Source organism: Phalacrocorax carbo, chromosome 7 (assembly GCF_963921805.1).
Source record: "Phalacrocorax carbo chromosome 7, bPhaCar2.1, whole genome shotgun sequence".
Classification (NCBI taxonomy): domain Eukaryota; kingdom Metazoa; phylum Chordata; class Aves; order Suliformes; family Phalacrocoracidae; genus Phalacrocorax; species Phalacrocorax carbo.
This window is the reverse complement of record NC_087519.1, coordinates 1843929-1862269: the sequence shown is the minus strand read 5'-3', so window position 1 is coordinate 1862269 and position 18341 is coordinate 1843929. Positions and strand designations below refer to the sequence as shown.

Here is an 18341-nt window from a genome sequence, read left to right as displayed (position 1 = left end):
ATAATCGGGGGGGGGGGGGGGGGGGGGAAATGTGTGTGTAATATGGAAGTGAAAAAATCCTAAACTGAAGAAATAGCATCATAACTGTGAAGTCAAATGAGCAGCCGCGCAGCTTTCCTGAGTAGTTTGTCTACAATCAGAATACAATAACTTGTTGGACATGAGACAAGAGGGAGGGTCGGAAATCAGCATTATTTTTTTTTTTTTTTTTAGCCTGTCACAAATCTGTGGGTGGGTCAACACAGAAGTGGGAAAAGAAGTTTAGAGGTTCTTGCAAACCTCCTGATAAAATTCCTTTTACAAAGCTGATAAACTCCGCTGTGGTACAGCAGAATAAGACACAGAATCGGAGGTAGGGAAGAAAAATGTCCCTTCTTAGTACAAAAAGTTGAAGAAGGGTTCATACCAGAATTTGAAGCTAAAAATACATGTTAGTGTGTTTTGTAACTCAGGTGGGAAATACAGGGAATGATGATGTCAAAATGAAACTGTATAAAATGAAGTTTATTGAAAAGAGTTTGCAGGACTCATTTAGCTGTTCCTGAAGATGACAAGAGACATTTGGAGGACTGCAGTTAAATTGGAGATTCTTGTTGAATCTGTGTGTGGTGGGATAAACAGAAAGGTGTGGGGTGTGTGGGTTTTTTTTTTTAATAGTGGTTTGTCTGAGCTACGTAAGGCATCGAGAGCACGATGTCAGGTTTTCCCAAGGCTGTGCACCAGCAGTGTAAATGGAGCTGAAAGTACAGCAAGCTTACTGTACCACTGGGCTTTAAGAAAACTTTCAGGACTATTTGACCAGTTCTGTGCCTTTCAGGGGGGTGGAAAAAGGAGATGTACTTCTAGTTCTTATACTTTACAGAATGATTAGGCTTTGATTTAGCAGGACTACTTCAACAGAAGGGAGTGCATTTCTTTCCTAACGCTCAGAATAGGAAGTACCTGCTGTAGAAAGAGCGTATTGTACAGAACTTGCTGCGGTGGATGTGGGAGCTTTCAAGTCTGACAGCTTAAGTAGTGAAGATGAGAGTGAGGACAGTTCTTGGGCAGGAGGCTTGAAGAGGAATGTGATTCATGGGACATAGTTACTGGCGCAATTACCAGTGCAGCTGCTGTAGTAACTTCTGCCAGGACTTAAAAAAAAAAATATCTGCCATGTCCAATGCTCCGCTGGTCGCAGCGTAAGTGATGGAGGCGGGAGCGGCAGCAGTGTGATGCCTCGTTCCGCTTGCCAGCTTCAGACCCGCGGATGCAGCTGTTTCTGCTGGGTTTCAAACTGGCACCAAAGGAGTTCCAAAAGCGTTCGGGCTGGGCTAAAATTGTGGAATCAGAGGCGGTAGGATTTTGTGTTGTGTTTTCTGTGAATAGTAGCGAAAGGGCAGGGATTCAGAGGGGCTGAATTACTCTGATAATGGGTAAAACCTGTTGAATTCAGGCAAGAGAAAAATCCAACCCTTAAACGTAAATACCTTCTATTTCTGCACTTCATTACACAAGGTTTCATTTCGGTAATAAATTCATTTGCTTCAGTACTGTAATAAATAGGAGTTTTCTACTTCTCTCTGTGATAATACTTTCTATTGCCATTCCTTAAAGTGTAGGTCAGACTTTTCATTTATTAGTATTTGTTTCCAGTTACGTTGAATGGAACATGTTGGATTTGATCCAAAATGGAATTTGGAGTTGAGAGCTCTAGAAAAATTTGGGAGGACGAGGGATAAGGAATGTTCTGCTAGACCCAGGCTTCCTTTTAATATAAATACTAGTTCAAATGAGAAAAATCTTTTACTGGGAAGTGGGGGGCTTCTGAAATACTACCCCTAAAACATTACGTTCTCTCACTAATGTGTCATCAAAACTGAGTTTTCTAGCACTCAGTAAGTGCAGTTTCCACTTAAAATTGTTAAAGCAAATTGCCAAAGGTCGTGCACTAGCCTAGTGTCAAAGATGGGTCTGGAATTCAGGAGCTCTGGGTTATATAGTCAGAGATATCTATTTAGCTGTCTAGCCCCAGCATCTGCATTAGCAGGGGATAAAATTTTGTCTGTGCAGTGGAAATAATTATTCTGTCGTACTTAAGAGAATGCTTAGCTTCCTTCCTAGCTGTTCTGAGTATCAGCGATGCAGATGTACGCACGCAACCTTCCTAATTCCCTTCAGTCTTACCCTCTTCAATGAGTTGCCAGGTTTGCTCCCCTCAACCTGTCACTGCCCGTTGCTTCACTTTTGTGACTTCCACCTCCTGTTTCTTAAGAACTTGCCTCCTACTGCGGGGCAGTCTTGAGCAAAGGCTTTTGTGGCTTGATTCAGGAAAGAGGTGAAGTGGGAATCAGAACTTCCAGCACGCAAAGTTATCACAAGTTTGTTAGTTATTTCACGAAAGCGCTCTGTAAGCATCCCTGGCTGCTGCCCCTCTTGACTGCTACGGTGCAATTCCCGCAGACCTAAATTCAGGCATGACGCGAGTCCTCCAGTAGTCCTGCTGCAGGATGGAGCTCTGCGACGGAGCGAGGCTCCCCGTCCTCCTCCCAGGCACCGCCTGGCTGCAGACTGAGCGGCAGTAAGAAGCCTGGTCCTGCGCCTCCCACGCCTGGCACGGATGCGTCTGTGCTGGGACTCGGCCCTAATAAAGTGACCTTTTTTTGGTGGCAGTTACACTACATGCTTTCCTGAACGTAATGGCTAGCAGTTTATGGAATGAGAGTCACGCGGCGTTTTTTGAAAATGCCATTAAAAATCAAGATTCTCTACAAATTTAATTTTTGCCTGAAGGTTGCGGTTGGTGTTTTTTGGTTTGCGGGTTTGTTTTTTTAACAATGAAAACCTGAGCCTGAAAATTGTAGTTTAATCCTCTTTCTGTGCCATCTTCGAACCTCTTTCCAATATGGAGAGCAGCATGAAAACTGATTATTTAAAAAAAAAAAGAAAAAAACCCCTCCTTTTGAAGCCAATGAAACAAAAATAGTCCTAGTTCTAAAATGAAAACTACAGTTTCAGCTGGTGTAAAAGATCAGCTCATCCCAGAGTGGGTTTTCCTCAACAATTAGGTCTCCACAGTCTCCAAAGTAGGTTAACAACTAGAGTTTAATAATAGTTTAGTTCCTCTGCTTTTCTTTGACTTGCAAATTTGTCTGCCTAATGCAAACGTATGGTGCATTGTGTGTCCATCACTTTTTTTGACCAATTACACAAAGAATTCCACTGTTAAACGCAGAGGCCAGTCGCAGGTGGCGATAGGGTATGACATTGCTGTTCCAGCCAGTGCTCTGAAGGAGGATTTCTCAATTCTTGTAACGGCTCAAAAACTCACTGAGCCAGAGACAAAGCCGGCCGAGGGGCTGATAGCGATGAAGAATCGCAGAATCATTCGTGACTATGAATGATAGCCACGAGGTGTACAGAGCAGGGGAAGCCTCGCGTCCGTCCTATAGATGGGTAAGTGATGTCTGCATCGTGTGGGAAACCCGGGTGGAGCAGAACTTGCAAATCCCGACTGACGGTAGAGTTACCCTTCCTGTCCACCCAGCAGGACTTGGCGCTTCCTAGGCATGCAGGCTAGTCTTCGAGTGCCAGGTCTGTCTTCTGCTGGCTTTTATGTGCAGTTATAAAAATAAATGCAGCTACTTTTAAGGCATAGAGGAAGAAAAGTTAATTTAACAAACCCAAGTCTTGACTTATGCTGGAATACATGGATGCTTTCTTTACTCCAAGACAGAATGACGGGGGAAGGAAGCAAATCCTGTAGCGTAGAAGTTGTTATCATACCTGAATGAGTTTTAAAGTAGATGGGCGTTTTTAGAAAGCTACAGAGTGGGGTTCTTGCATGCCGGTGATGTTGAAGTGGAAGTGATGTACTGGAGCAAGTACAATGAGTTGGCGCTGAGTAAGGAGGGTGAGCACAGGCTGGATGTGGTGGCCTGGCCCGTAGAGTTATGGAATTGTTGCCGCTGGCTTCACGTTTATTACTTAAATGTTTTTATAATTGAGAATCCTAATCCTCTCATGGCCTCATTGTGGTGTTTTCCCTCCCAGGTGGGTATGGAGTTTCTGGGCAGCAAAAGCATCAGTTTTACAAGCTGTCAATGCGCTCTGTCCTGTAAAGCTGTAATTCAAGTCCGTTCCATGTCTGGTAACACGGGTGAAGAAGCAGGGCTTGGATAAGTAATGCTCGATTTGACTTCAGTAGGCAGCAGAGTTAGGGTCCCTCCCGCCTCCCTCATGGAAAGAGGACCCTAAAACTGAGGAATTGCTTCATGCACCACCCTAGTAAATGGCGGCCTCTCCTAGAAGATACAACTCTCTGTGCTGCTCCAGTGAAATACCTTACACGTTTGTTATTTTCTGGGTAACAGCCAAATCATTTGTTGTCCCTCCACACACACACGCTTCCATTTAGAAAGGAAGTCTTCAGTCTTTTTGAATGTCAGACAAAACTGTTCACAACCAGCCTTGAGCAATTGAAATTCAATTAGTTCAATCAGAGCAATTCAATTGACACAGCTGACTTCCGTGATCTGAACAAAAGATTTTGCTTTAATTGTGTAGGAATATATAAATGATGATGCGATTGTCTCGTTCCCAGCCCTCCAGATAGATGTAATGCATTTTGAAGTTCACTGGCACACGCCCCATTGCACTACTTGAGGTTTATGTGGTGCTTCAGCCTTTCATAAAACTGCAGGTGAAAACAGTCCCCTGGAACACAGGAAAGGGTTGGTGTTGGGTGTGGGGCAGCCTGGTGAGCCTTGGGGGTTAACACGTAGGATTACAAGTAGATTTGGTGAATGGCCCAGTCGTCCATTCCCGTCTCAAGAATTACAGTCTTGGAACATCCATTCGCAGATGATAAATCGTTTGAGGTTGCGATTCACGGCTCAACTGCGGTGATGTTCAAGTCAGAAACCAAACTTTATCTCAGAGCAGAGAAGGTGATGATGTCTGCTTTTTCTTAAATCTGCCTACACCTGTCAGCTCGCAACGTACAGCAGGGTGCAAAGCCAGCATAAACACTTTTATTCCCTAATAAGAGGAGCAAGATTGTCTGCTAGCTAGAAGCAGAAATTTCCTTGGTCATCTTGCTTCTGCCACTAGCAGTTGTGCTCGTGGACTTCTGTTTTCCCATGGCGTCTGTGGCTGCTTGCCACCGGTTCTTCTCTCACCTTCCTAGATGCTTCCTTATCGTGTTTTTCTGTACGTAATCAAAGACCGCAGTTGTCATCTTGCTTCCTCTGTCCCTCATTTTGCATAAGCATGAGACTAGTGGTCATACCAGGCATTCTGGTGTTACTTACTTCTGTTTTCTGTCACAACTTAAAATCCCATTTTGTCTTTCCAAAAGTAGACGAGGCATCAGCGTACGCAGCACGTGGTTAAACTGGCGATCCTTTTCCTCTGCCAGTCCTTCGCTGTCGTAGTCGAGGCAGATGAAACAGCCTTATTTGCTTGTCACGCAAATTCAAATCGGGCGTCATCTTTGAATTAAGAGTTTCTCTAATTCTGAGTAGGGTTGTCTAAACTTCCGTATTTCTTTCTGTGTGAAATCTCAAGTGATGAGGTCCTTGGCCATCCGCACACGTCAGACATACGCAGCATCTCGCCATCTAATTAATCACTCCTTCCAATACTGTTTTCTCCAACTTGGCAAATTTCATCATGCGTTACCTCCGCACGGACCGATGCTGTGGAGCGTACTGTACAGGACAGTGCTTGATATTTCATCCCTTTCTTGTGGTCTGCTCCCCTGCTTTCAATAGGAAGTCTTTTTCCTTATCTCAGATCCTGCGCTGCCTTATTTCTCATCACCTCGCCTTAGTCAGCCACTAATTTTGCTCGGTGCAGTGTGCCAGCCTCCATCGTCTGCCTGTTGCATTTGAAGCCATTATTTCCATCTGAGGAGGAGTATCCTGTAAACAACACGTTCTGCTGAGCAGCCCTTAATTTTCCTTTAACATGAGGACGGCAAAAGTCTTCAGAGCTACTTGTTGACGTGCTGTTGTGCTGTTTCTTTGGGCCTGCCTACCTGTTTATTCCACTGCTCCCTTATATTTCTTTTTTTGTGCCCACCGTGGCATTTCTGTCACACATTTATCCTATCCCAGGGCTTGGCGTGAGTCGCTGGCCAGACTTTATAAACATTATAGTGAAATAAATAACGATAGAAGTGAAGTAATCAAACATTGAGTCAGAAGTATGGAAGGCCATCTAGCCCACGCTTCCTTTCAGGGCAGGGTCAGCTACACATAACTTTCTTCCTAACAGATGTTTATGTGGGCAGCCCTTGGAGGTGAGTAACGTTGAAATTTCTGCTCCCCAGTAATTTGCTCCAAAAACTTGCTGTGCGTGTCAGCCATAACATCTCACCTGAATCTTCCTCGCTGCAGAGTAAGCCCATTTCTTCTCGTACAGGCTGTGAACAGAAAAAACACCATCATATTCCCCCCCCCCCCCTTTTTTTTTTTCTTTGTTTTAACACTTTTATTTAAAGTACTTACAGACTTTGTGGTCATTTTGTCAGGGCAGGTTTCTCTGTTTCTCCAAACTTCCTTGGAGGTTGTTTGCTGAACATCTGATGTTTCCGTACAGTCTGTGGTGAGTACACCTCTTAAGGCACAGCATTCCTGAGCCGGGTGCTGTCCTCCAGCTGAGACCTGGGTTACATCTGTCTTTGATCCCTGTAAAGTGCGAAACACTGTTGACTCGTGTTCACCTCATCGTTTCTCAGCAACCATCGGTTGTTTTCTGTAGAGTTATTTAGCTCCTTCTTGCCATCCACTATGTGATTGAAGTGGCAGTGATAAAAAGTAGGTGCAGTTTTCATCCCCTCAGCGAGGGTCTTGGTCTGGATGGTCACTATGTCAATGAAAACCTGTTCTTGGGGCAGGTGTGATCAGCGCGAGGAAGTTGCGTGGCCTTCAGCTGGAAACAGAACTGGAAAAGATCCTGCGGCTGTTCAATAAGCCTCTGGTGGATATAAGAAGTCTAATTTTTTTCATGGTGCCTTGTAGTCATGATATCTGTTAGATTGGATAGCACCGCTTCTCTGATATTTATCCCTTAGGTATGTGAAGGGAGGAATTTTATCCCTTTTCAGCCTTTGTTTTGGTGAAGCGCCTATATACTTGATGAGTCTGTCACCTTAGCTGTTCTTCTCTGCACTTGGTCTTTGCTAACAATCATATTTTCACTAATTTTTCTGACCTATTTCATCCTGGGTTCACAATGCAAGGGATCCAGGTTTCATTGTTGAATCTTGAACCCTACGTGCAACAGAAAAAAATATGAGTATGTTGGATGGTGCTTTGAAGAGTGAGCCAAGGGGCCAAGTGGCTGAACATCCATCCTTCCCATCTGTGCAGTCCCAGGGTGGGGAGCAAACTTGGCCGATACCGGACCCAGCAAAATCTTTACAAGGATTTTGAGACCGGAAAGATCCAGTTAGAAAAAGAGAGGAAGGATTTCTTGTTATTGATCACCATCTGTATTGAGTGTAGTACTACTATTGTAGGCCTTGGAAAATGATGTGTTACTTTCTTTTAATTATGACAAAAGCAAAACCTAGGAATAAGTGGTGGATGTTAAATACTGAATATACCAAAGAGGATTTGTCATCTGCTGAGCATAAAAAGACTTCAGAAAGAAGCAGGCTGGCTAGGCGCAGTGTGTTTGTTTTTCTTCATATGGATCGTGTATTCCCATTTCTGTTAAAGTGACATTTACATTTGGGTAAATGGAAGTGCTTTTCCTTTACAGAAATGCTGTTACAAAAACAGTGAGTGATTTAATCAAATGAGCTTCAGAGAATATTCACAGCTCACCCTCTCGCGTGCTAGAGTTCAGCGTTGTACAAACAGGGTCAGAAATTCTTTGCTTACCGAGCAGCAAATCGGCTGCTTAGTTGGGTACGCAAAACACCCTGTTGAGCGTACGATGCTGAAACGAAGTGTTGGTAATTTAGCTTTCTTCTACAGTGTTGTTTGTTCCTGGGTCAGACTCCTCAGATAATAGCTGTACGAAGTGCCTCAGCATTCTGTGCGTCTTCTGAATGAAGCTCAAAGCACAGATCTTTACGCTGGAATGTGTGCTTGGAGATGAGCTAGGGAAATACTCGGAGGCTCTGAATGTTACCGCCGCTTATGTGCTGCGTTATTCTCTTGGAAAATTCCCAGAGCTTGCGATACGTTGTGTGTATTTAAAAGCCCCACGAGGGGAGGAATAAGATACATTCTTCTTTCCTCCATACTTCATGAATAGCTTCTTTCTTGAAAACCCAAAATGATATAACCTCGTTTATTTTCTTACATCTACTTTCACTGTTTTTACAGCAACCTTAAAAAAGGTACTCTTTCTGTCATTGTTCCTTAAATATTTGCTTTCCTATCTCAGCCTTATGAGTGGAAAGCCATAGGAAATTAATGTGGTTTATTAACAGTTTAAGTTGTTCTGGTAGTTGAGAGTTCTAGAAATCACTGCGGTATGGGCAAAACAAGTAGAGTTGCATTTTCTTGTTTCTGGATGTGGAAATTCCGTGACCACCCCCTGTTTTTGTTTTTTTTTTTTTTTCCCCCCGAGGTGGTTCCACAGGTCAGGCAGGCATTCGAAACTCGAATAAATTTGTGTGAAAACAGATACAAAAAAAAAAAAAAAAAAAAAAAATCCAGTTGGCAGTTCTGGGGTGTTGTATACAGGTACCAGAAAACACAGGAATGCCAGCTAGCATAAACGAGAGTGTGTGCTTACGAAGGAAGGTGGGTGTTCGTCGGAGGGAACAGGCAGGCTTGCAGGCTCGGATGCCGAGGATACAGAAGGGCTGAAGGAGTGTGTGCGGGTTCGCAGAGCTCATGCCACACCAAACGCATCTTGTTTGCAATGACCACCCGTGCAAATGGAGCTTTGGCGGATGCAGATGAGCTAGACTCGTTTTACTGGGTGCATAGCTAAGTCACACACGAGTTCGTGACAAGTGGTTATACAAACAAGGAGTCAAATGACTTGAGTGCTTTGTATTAATTAGGACGTTTGTAACTTTTAAAACACTTGGATGTACGTGGCCGTATGCATTTGAAGATACATCTCTGCGTACAGGTTACTGAAAGTAGGTTCTAGTACCAGGAAAGGTATTAGTACAAGGACAGTACGATATAAACAAGCCACCGTTTGGTTTTTTATTCAGTGAGGTAAAGTGGAGAGACTCTGACGTATTATTTACTAGGTGGGGGTGGGTACTGAAGGTGGCTTTTTGTTCCTCAAAAACAAGACGGTGGCTCACCAACTTCTGGTTTTCATAGACACCGGTAAAATATCTTCCCCTTGATTTAATCTTCCACACAGGTGGAACTTAAAGCTCGGGGTAGGAAATGAATTAAGCAAAGGGAGATGCTACCTGAATATTTTTTTTTCTGCAAAAAGCTTATCACAAATTCACTTTATTATTCTAGAGCAACATTGTACTCTCCAGAAATGTCTAAACTCCACCCAAAATAGTCCACACTAAAGGAGGGACAGGAGTGTAGAAGTACCTATGGAGAGTATGTTTTGCCTTTTTGGGTTGGTTGGTTTCTTTTTAGTTTGGGTTTTTGTTTGGCTTTTTGTTTAAAGGCGTATCCTTTAAATTCCTACCAAAAGGTCTTAACTGAATCCTGTACATTAAACTCATTCAGTGTTTTAATGAAAAAGAGTAGGCACTCCCCTTAAGCTCTGATGAGACGCCCATGTGTATCGTTCCCTCTGAGAACCATCTCCTTCGCTCCGTGGTCGCCCCCTCTGCTCATGGCCTGATCCTGCTTTGCCAGAATGCCCGTGCGGAGGACTTGAGGCCTGACTGAGCGTGGGAACCCGCAGATGTACAGCACGGTTGATCCCATATGCAGAGAGCCGTTGTTTTTAATTGGTGGGTAAAGTGTGGAAATTAGGGAGGAAACGCTCTTGGGATCCTTAGCGCTGCTGTCCTCTTTGATCTCCTTAGGTAAGGCAGATCCTTAACGTTTTATGGAGGTTTTGATACAGGCAAGCCCACCTCACGGCAGCGATCGAGTGGATCTGTCCTGCCCTTGGAGACTTTTACAGTTTCTTTGTTCGGTGAGTCTTTGATCACCTCCAGTCTTGGATCCCTGCAAGATGCCATCATTTCCCAGGGTGTGCCTCCTCTTGACAAATCGGTGCTCAGTAAGTTGTAGTTTGCTGTTCAGTGGGGTAATCCTGAAGTCAGACCGTCCCCCGTTGCTAGCCTATGCTAGTACCTTTTAGGGTTTCCATCCTACGTGGAGAGTAGAAGACAACAGGATGAGGAAAAGCCCAAGCTTGCGTTCTGACAGGTACCGTCAGCAGGAGACCAGTAACTGTTTGAGGATTTCCACATCGTTTCAGGAGGACTGGAATGAGCTGTGCTGAGGGAAGGTGGAGCAGAGGGAGCAGGGTCTGTATCCTTGGTATCACCATGACCAAAACTGGACCGTGTCATCTTCAGATGCAGTCGGCTCAGGAACAAGAGAAGGTTGGTGAGCACGATAATGTATTGAGGAGTCCTCGGAATCAGGCTTTGGATTAACGCGGCCAGCCCATTCGGAACCTCAAAGAACAATAAAAGGATGACTATGGGTTAGGCAGAGCAGGTAAAACAACCCGAACACAAGTGCAGTTGTGCAGACGTGTGGAATCGCGCTGCTTGGAAGGGGCTGCGTGTGGGCTTCAGCCATACCATTGCCCATTTCCTTGCCTGCTGTCCCCCCCCCAGGACTGAGTTCGCAAGAACCAAACCTTGAGGTAAGGAAAATGTGCCGCTGTTGTGAGACAAGCGCTGGGGGAAGTGTTCAACCGAGGGAGGTGGATCCCGCTACTTGCTAGTTATTGAGGTCCAAAAGTCTTATTTCATAACTGAAATTGTAGGGAACGTCCTGTGATAGCGAACAGCAGAGTAGAAGCCAGTTTATCTGGTGAAGCTGATGGAAAGGACTGGTTTTGGGTTGACCTACCAGTAGCTTGTGTTATGAAGCTTTTTTTGATGGGATAATCATACCTGCTTCTTATTTGTTCATCAGTAGCAGCGAATACACTTAGCCTTGCTTTCAAGGCAGAAGAATGAACATTAAATGTATATCTAGACAAGAGCCTGTCTTTCAAACAGCAGGCCTGAAGTGCCACGATGTTTTTAACCTTCCCATTTATTCTTACTTCAAGGCAAGTATATGGGACTTGGCTGTCAGCGTGGCCGTAACTTAGCGCTGAAACGAAACCATTGCCTAACGTGCATAGTCAGATATTCCGAAAACAACAACAAAATAGTCTTCTCTGTGTGTGGATGACTGTGACTGGTGAATGCCATCTGTGTTAAAGTGCTTTAAACTTGTTGCCCAACAAAAAAATGTGTTCTAGCAGCGCTTTGTTGGCGTTAACATTTTTCTGGCCGTACCCACTGCAGTTTCCACCTTAACGTTTCTGGCTCTGGAATTCTGCATCTCTGGATTTCTAGAAACAGAATTTGTTAATCTTTCATGCATTTAGTAAATGTATATCCCAAAGCAGACTTTACTTTCTTTTGCCTGGGGGCTACGGGCATAGAGCACAGCGTACGTTTTGCTAGCTACACTTGATTTTAAGAAGTAGAAGTAATTAATAAGGTAAAATCCTTAGTGTGGACCAGGAGGGATTAATATGCTGTGAAATTTGCACAAAAGAAAGGCATTTCTGGCTGTCTTTAACGTTATTTTATAAAAGTATGTTCCCAAGGCTTTTGCATTGAAATTTCTTTTTACCGGTGCTCTGTGATTCGCAGGTGTGTTGTTCCTCAGCAGAAATAACTGGCTCGGCTATTTTGTGATGTTATTGTTAGAAAATCTAAAAGTAATATTATCTAGAATCGCCTTCTACAAAGTTTACTATTCCCTGATGCTGATCTGTGGTGGGTAGTAGATGTGAGAGGTTTGAGGATGACAGGAGCGACTAGGCTTGCGCTTCAGTAGGAGCAAGAGGAAGAAAGAGGGTGATTGAGCCATCCGTGGAACACTGTGATTTCTCCAGGTGTGACTTTGCATCCTCGCGTCCCCAGAAGGGGTTACCGGTAGAGATCAGGTGTATGTCATGCCTAAGGAAGCATTAATCAGCTCCTAGACTCCTCGGCAGGCTGTAAGCACTCGCAGGAGCAGCCTGCCAAAGAATGCCGACGATCAAGTGATTCTTACCTTGCATTTCATTGGGGAAATGCATTGTCAGTCAGTATCTTGCCGAGCAAGTTTAATGGGGTGGAGATCCTGGGAAAACTGGTGGGACTGGAAGTAAGTAGTACGCTTCTAATATTAAAATTGAGTTAGGCTTCTGAATAAAAAGTGATTATTTGCCTAATTTCCCTTCAGATGTTCTAATATACGCATGGGTCCAAAGCTAATTCTCTGCCTATTTAATAGCCTTTAGCTGGTTAAGATGCAGCCCTTAGAATTGAGGGGGGGAGGAAGGGGTGGTGAACGATCACAGCTCCTGGCTGGGAAATCAGGTAAGTAGAAAACTTTTGGGTTTTTTCTAAAATCTTTTTCTTCATGGTTTGTTATTTCCAGTTCTCTCATTCCTTTGTGATCTATTATTTCTATGGATGTTTCTCAAAAAGCTGCTGTTCCTGCTTGTAGTATATAGAAAAATGGGGACAAGTGGTTTGTAATATCCTTTTTTTAAAAAAAAATATTTTTCATGTTGCCTAAAAAACAGGATGGAAATGAAATCCTCTTTATCTTCTCAGAAATATGGCTTAATTTTATTTTTTTTTCTGTTGTGAGACTGCGGATAACCCAGAGATGGGGGACTCAGCTCTGGAAACCCTTGCTTGAAAAGGCAGGCATTTGAAGTCTCAGCCAGCATTACTTCTCCCCAGGTATTTGAGTTAATGAACATAAATAGAAACCAGATAATTTTAAGCCACCTGTAGTAGAGCAATTTCCTTTGCAGAGCAAATTTTGCTACCGTCTCACTCAGATTCTGACTATGTGTATCCCACGGGAGAGAAACCTCAGCATCCAGTGTAAGGTCTCAGCAGGCAGGAATTTTAAAATTATTTTTCCTTTTAAACAAAATATAACTAGCTACACTTCACCTTTTGTTTCTAGGGTATGCAAAGGAAAATCACACCGTGAATAAAAAGTCACCCAACTAAAAAATCTTTAAAATCTTTCAAGTGAATCAATTTGGAATATTTTCTTTGAGCAGACTGACTTTCCCTTTAGCTGCGCGTGCCTGTTCTATAGGCTGTTTGCGTTGTCCAGAGACTTCCAGGTATTTAAGATCCTCATTCCTGAAGGTACCGTGCGTAAAAAATACTCAAGGCGTTCCTAGAGTGCTTCCACATTTGAAACCCATCTCGGTCTCAGCGTTTGCATTAAGCACTTCGCATTTCAGCCACTGTGGAGGGAGCAGAGTGCCTGCAGCGCATAGGTGCAGTGTGATTAAGCCATTTTAAGTACTGGTATGGCCCAACGAGCTTGAAAGGGGTAGTCGTCGTTCTGGTGAGGCACCTCCTGGTTTGCTGCGGTGGGAGTGTGCCACATGCCTGGTGGTTACTCTGTTGTACGGGTTGAATCACGGGTGATTGAAATTTAGGACTAAATCCCAAACTGAGCAATCCCTGTGATGTTTTTTGGTTTATACCATAAGTTTCACAGCATCCCAGAATGGCAGGGGTTGGAAGGGCCCTCTGGAGCTCATCCCGTCCCACCCCCTGCTGGAGCAGGCACCCCCAGAGCAGGGGCACAGGGCCGCGTCCAGGCGGGGGGTGGATGTCTCCAGGGAAGGGACCCCACAGCCTCTCTGGGCAGCCTGTGCCCCTGCTCTGGCACCCGCACAGGGAAGGGGTTTGGCCTCATACTGAGGTATCAATTCCTTGATATTACTCACCCCACCCCAAAGTAGAGATGGGCCGTAGCGAGGAGGAAGGGAGATGTGCATCCGCACTGCATTCCTCATGCTGGCGAGTTCTAGCTGGCTGCTGCAGGCTTGTGGAAAGGTAGGCAATAGATCTAGACCCAGTGACACTGAGAAAGGGACTGACGTAGGAGAACGTGCTGCTTCTTGATTTTTTTTTATTTTTTTTTTCTTTTTAATTGAGAAAGTTCATGCAACAAACACCAGTTTGGGGATCAGCCAGCTGACCCTGCCTGGGAAGTGCTGTATGTCTGCAAAAAGAGAAACTGAGGATGTCTAGAATGACTTTTTTCCCCATTGCAGATCTTGTTTTGTGGCTCCACAACATTTATATGCATTCACTGCTGCCTCCTCTCCAGCTGCAAGTCCATAGCTAGCCAATTTGGTATTGACAGATGCATCACTACGGCTTCTCTAATGGAGCCGGCACTGCTGACTGGAAGGTGTTTGTCCCCCCTTGGGTTATTTTTGTCTGAGTAATGCACAGGAACTTGATAATGGTTTGAGATTTTTCTTTTTTTTTAATATTTCTTTCTCAGTGGAGTTTCTGCATTGCACGAAACTTACCGGTGGGACTCATACCACTGAATCACTTCAGTTGGAAGGCACCTCTTGAGGTCAACACGTCCAACCCCCCGCTGAAGCAGGATCAACTGGAGCAGGTTGTCCAGGGCCGTGTCAAGTCAGGTTTGGAGACTATACCTCCTCTCCGAGCAGCCTGCTCCAGTGTCTGACCACCCTCGCAGTAAAAAGTGTTTTCTTTTATTGAAATGACACTTCCTTTTTTTATTTATTCTAATTTGCACCCATTGCCTCTTGTCTCAGGGCGCTACTGAGAACAGCCTGGCTCCCTTGTCTTCGTTCCTTCCCATCAGGTATTTATACACACTGGTAAGATCCCCCTGAGCCTTCTCGTCTTCAGGCTCAAGAGTCCCAGCTCTCCTGGCCTTGTACGAGAGATGCTCCAGTCGCCTTTGTGGCCCTGATCTAGAGCAGCCCCTGCCTGTCCTGTGCCAGGGAGCCCCTCATGGCTCTTCGCTTTCCGCAACTGGTCTCAAAGCTCACTTTCAAGAGATGGTGTTTTGTCCAATGTCTTGCCCAGCCTCTCTGACCGCCATGGGGTGACTGGGGGGAGGGTTTCCTAACTCCAGGAGTGTATTAAGTCGTGGTTTTTTGAGAAGAAAAGGGCCCCAAGACACATGCAGGCTACAGCAGCCTTTGAGAGTATAGAACCGACACGTTCTTCAGGAAAACCTTGGCTTTGTCAGCCCGGCCAGGTACTAGCTGTTTGTCTGTCCTCTCTCCTGTCATGCTTTATGGAACCTTTATGCCACTGTTGATTTTTTTTTTACCTCTGGTTTGGCCAGAGCAGGCTCGCCAAGGGTGTGTTTTGTAGCATTGTTCCCGTGACGCAGGTTGGCCGGGGGTTCCGAGGCATTAGCCACTTTGTTAGTAGCGGTCACCAGCATAGTCCAGTAGCGGGGGGAGAAAAGAGAAAATTAATGCTAAAAGTAGAACCTACCAGTGGAGAGTCTGGCGGGGGTGCGGCAGCCGCTGGGGCTGCCTGTGAACCCTCTCTGTTCCCAGTACACCTGTTTCCTTAGAGCTTCTAAATACCTGTTGTTTCCTAACAAATACTACTTCTGTTTATCAACACGCAGTCCTTTGTAACACCCAACAGCAAGCAGAGCTGGAAGAAATGTCAAGTATAGGCAAAACTGTTAGGCTAGAGGCCTGCATGTAATTTCTGAAACTTAATGGCATCTCTGTGTTCCTGTTATCTCAGATTCCTAATTTAGATTGGAGATCTCCAAGGGGTTCATTTGAACATACTCTTTACTAGCACTTTAAAAATGTCAGGCATATGTTTGTCAAATTTAGGGCTGGTTTAAGCGCAATTATGCATGCATTTAAGCAAAATAGTTGAAGTGATTTCATGAACTGTATCAATAAGTTTATACTAATATAATTACACTGATACTAGCAAGTTTTATTAACTAACTCCATTTGTTTCCAAACAAGCGTAGCTGTATCAGTACAAAATCTGTGCATAGACAAACCCTTACTTTTGCTAATAACACAGTATTACAAAGGTGGGGTGTGTCTTTTAAGGTGCCTCATAATCTTCTTTCCCTTAAACAGGAGGAAACTGAGGAGCTGGAACAAGACACCTTAGGAAAAAGTGGGTGTATATTTTCATTGTGTTTTGGGGGTACTTTAGGGGTGGTTTTTGTTGGGTTTTTGTTTGGTTTTTGTTTGGTTTGGGAGGCTTGAGAGTTTTTTTTTGTTTAAGGGAATAGAGGGCTATAGATTTCAAGGAAGAAGCATTCTTGGCACCAATCCAGAGATTGTCTCAAGCATACCGTAGTTAAAAAAAATGTAAAAAGTCAGAATAATACGCAGGATTGGTATTTTTGGGGCTGCCTTGACTGGTGCTGGCTGGGGAAGGGCATCTTCAGCGGGTGAGCGTGGGGGCTCTGAGCACGGCTGTTCCTGCACCGCGCTGGCCGCAAAGGTGCATGCTGAGCTGTCGCCAAGAAGAACCTGGCAGCTCCTTTGTCTGGCTCATCACTTCTAGTAGCTGAACGTTCACCAGGGAGAGGTGGAAGAGCCTCGGAGAGAGGCAGGGGGATTGGTCCTGGGGAGTCATCTCTGAATCGGGTCCTGCTCCTGCAAACCACGCGGTACAAGAAACCACTTCTGGAGCGGGGGGATTTGGTGGGTGCAGGGGAAGCTCTGCGTGGTGTTAGGGGGTTCTCTGGGCGCCTGCGGGGAGGAACAAGGGGATGGAGCCCCGCCGTGATAGTCCAGTCCTTAAGCTTGCTTCTGGCCGCCTGCAGAAGTAATGCGAGAGCCTGCAGCCCCTGGTGTGGCGCTGCCAGCGTTAAATAACAGAGTTAGGCTTTTCCTTCTGTTTTCCAGTCCTATAAACCCTGTGTAAGTAACCGCCATCTCCAGCCCTTGGGAGCACGGCTCTGCTCTGTCTGCTGCTGCCACCTGGCAGCGGTGTCAAGCCTGATTCATCTCTGAGCGAGCCTTGTTTGAAGGGGATGAGCCTGCGTTTCTAAATTAGCTGTATTTTAACTGAAAGGTAGGCTGGAGCCTGAGCTGCCAAATCTCGGCAAAAAGATATTTTATTTTGAGAGGAGCACAGTAAAAAGTCCACAGTCTTTTGTCTGGAGCAGGTGCCATATTCCCTCCAGCTGCTCTGCTGTTAGAGGAAGCTCTCAGGATCAAGTTCTCACTGGTTTGGTTTAGGGACGAAACTGGAATGGGCAGAAATGCTTGGATAGAAGTTTCCTATCAAAGAGTTTGTTTTTTAAAATGAACACGTTGATGTTTCAGTAACGTTTTGGGTGGAAAAATGTAAAATCTTCAAAAACTGAAGTCGTGTTCTGGCGTGCCTCTCCTGCCTCGTTTTGTATTTGATAGCGTAAAGGGTCGTGCTTGACTTTCAGACTGCAGATGTTACTATTTTCGATACTTTGAGGTGATTCTTCCTTCAGCAGTTCCAGCCAGGTGCCATGCTTGGAAGAGCTCTGCTGGCCACGGGGAACGGCTCGGGGGTCGCCGCCGCTCTGAAGCGTTTCTTCCCTGCGGTGGGCGCCGGCGTGCGGGAGGCGCTGCCCGGGTGCTCGCGCCGGCCCTGTGCCCTGCGCCCAGCGCAGGACCACCCTGGCACCGTCCCCGCTCGGATGCTGCAGACTGGTAGCTGGGCTGGTCGGTTTTCTCCTCCGTTCTGGAACGCAGACATCAAAGGGAAAGAAACATTCTGGTAAATTTCTTTGGAAGCTCTCAAAACTTTCCTTTTCCCGTGTGTTTTCCGTTTTGTTAGTTTTGCAATAGCGACTTTTCACCCTCATTTCAGGTTTTTTGTTTTCCCCAAAACAAAACCAAACCCTAGCGTTTTCCTGGAACAGGAATCCCATTTTCATGGGTGCGTTTCCATTGATTTTTGTGGAACTACTCACATACGTAATGTTAAACAGCTACAGGGTGTTATTGAAATCACAACCGTAAATCTTGTAATAGGTTAAAAGTGTCCTGTCAAACCGTGGATAATAAATTCTGCATGTAATGAAATTCTTCCTAACTTCTGGGGGGGGGGGAAAGCCAAGACTGCATTTCCGCCAGTGACTTACAATGGCCTTAATTTTTAAAAGGCCTAAAATAACTTTCCGATTTAAAATTATTTAAAATCCTTCACTGAACAGTGATGCTATGTTGGCCGTACTGCTATCTAATGAAATATTTACTATACTTCTGTATCAGGTTCCTGCAACCAGGAACTTGGAAGTGCTGATGCTCGCGGCTCCGCCGGCTGCCAGCCCTGACCTTGGCGAGCTGACCCCCCGCCTCCCGCGGCCCCGCTTTGCTCTGGCCCCTCTCACCCTGGCACTGTCGCGGCAAGCCTCTCATCCCTGAAGCTTTTCTGGCCCGCGAGG

At 45.2% G+C, this 18341-nt stretch overlaps 1 long non-coding RNA gene across 2 annotated transcripts in view; it reads left to right on the top strand.

The window, feature by feature from the left end:
* Window positions 1-18341, top strand: part of LOC135314253 (uncharacterized) — a 32957-nt gene that overhangs the window by 4564 nt on the left and 10052 nt on the right. Inside the window, exons 3-7 of one of the 2 annotated variants that reach the window (XR_010373690.1) lie at window positions 10363-10489; window positions 12759-14583; window positions 14722-14787; window positions 16039-16078; window positions 17406-17671. This is a non-coding gene — a long non-coding RNA (uncharacterized LOC135314253). The remainder of the gene's footprint in view (window positions 1-10362; window positions 10490-12758; window positions 14584-14721; window positions 14788-16038; window positions 16079-17405; window positions 17672-18341) is intronic. The other variant, XR_010373689.1, reaches the window with a different exon arrangement.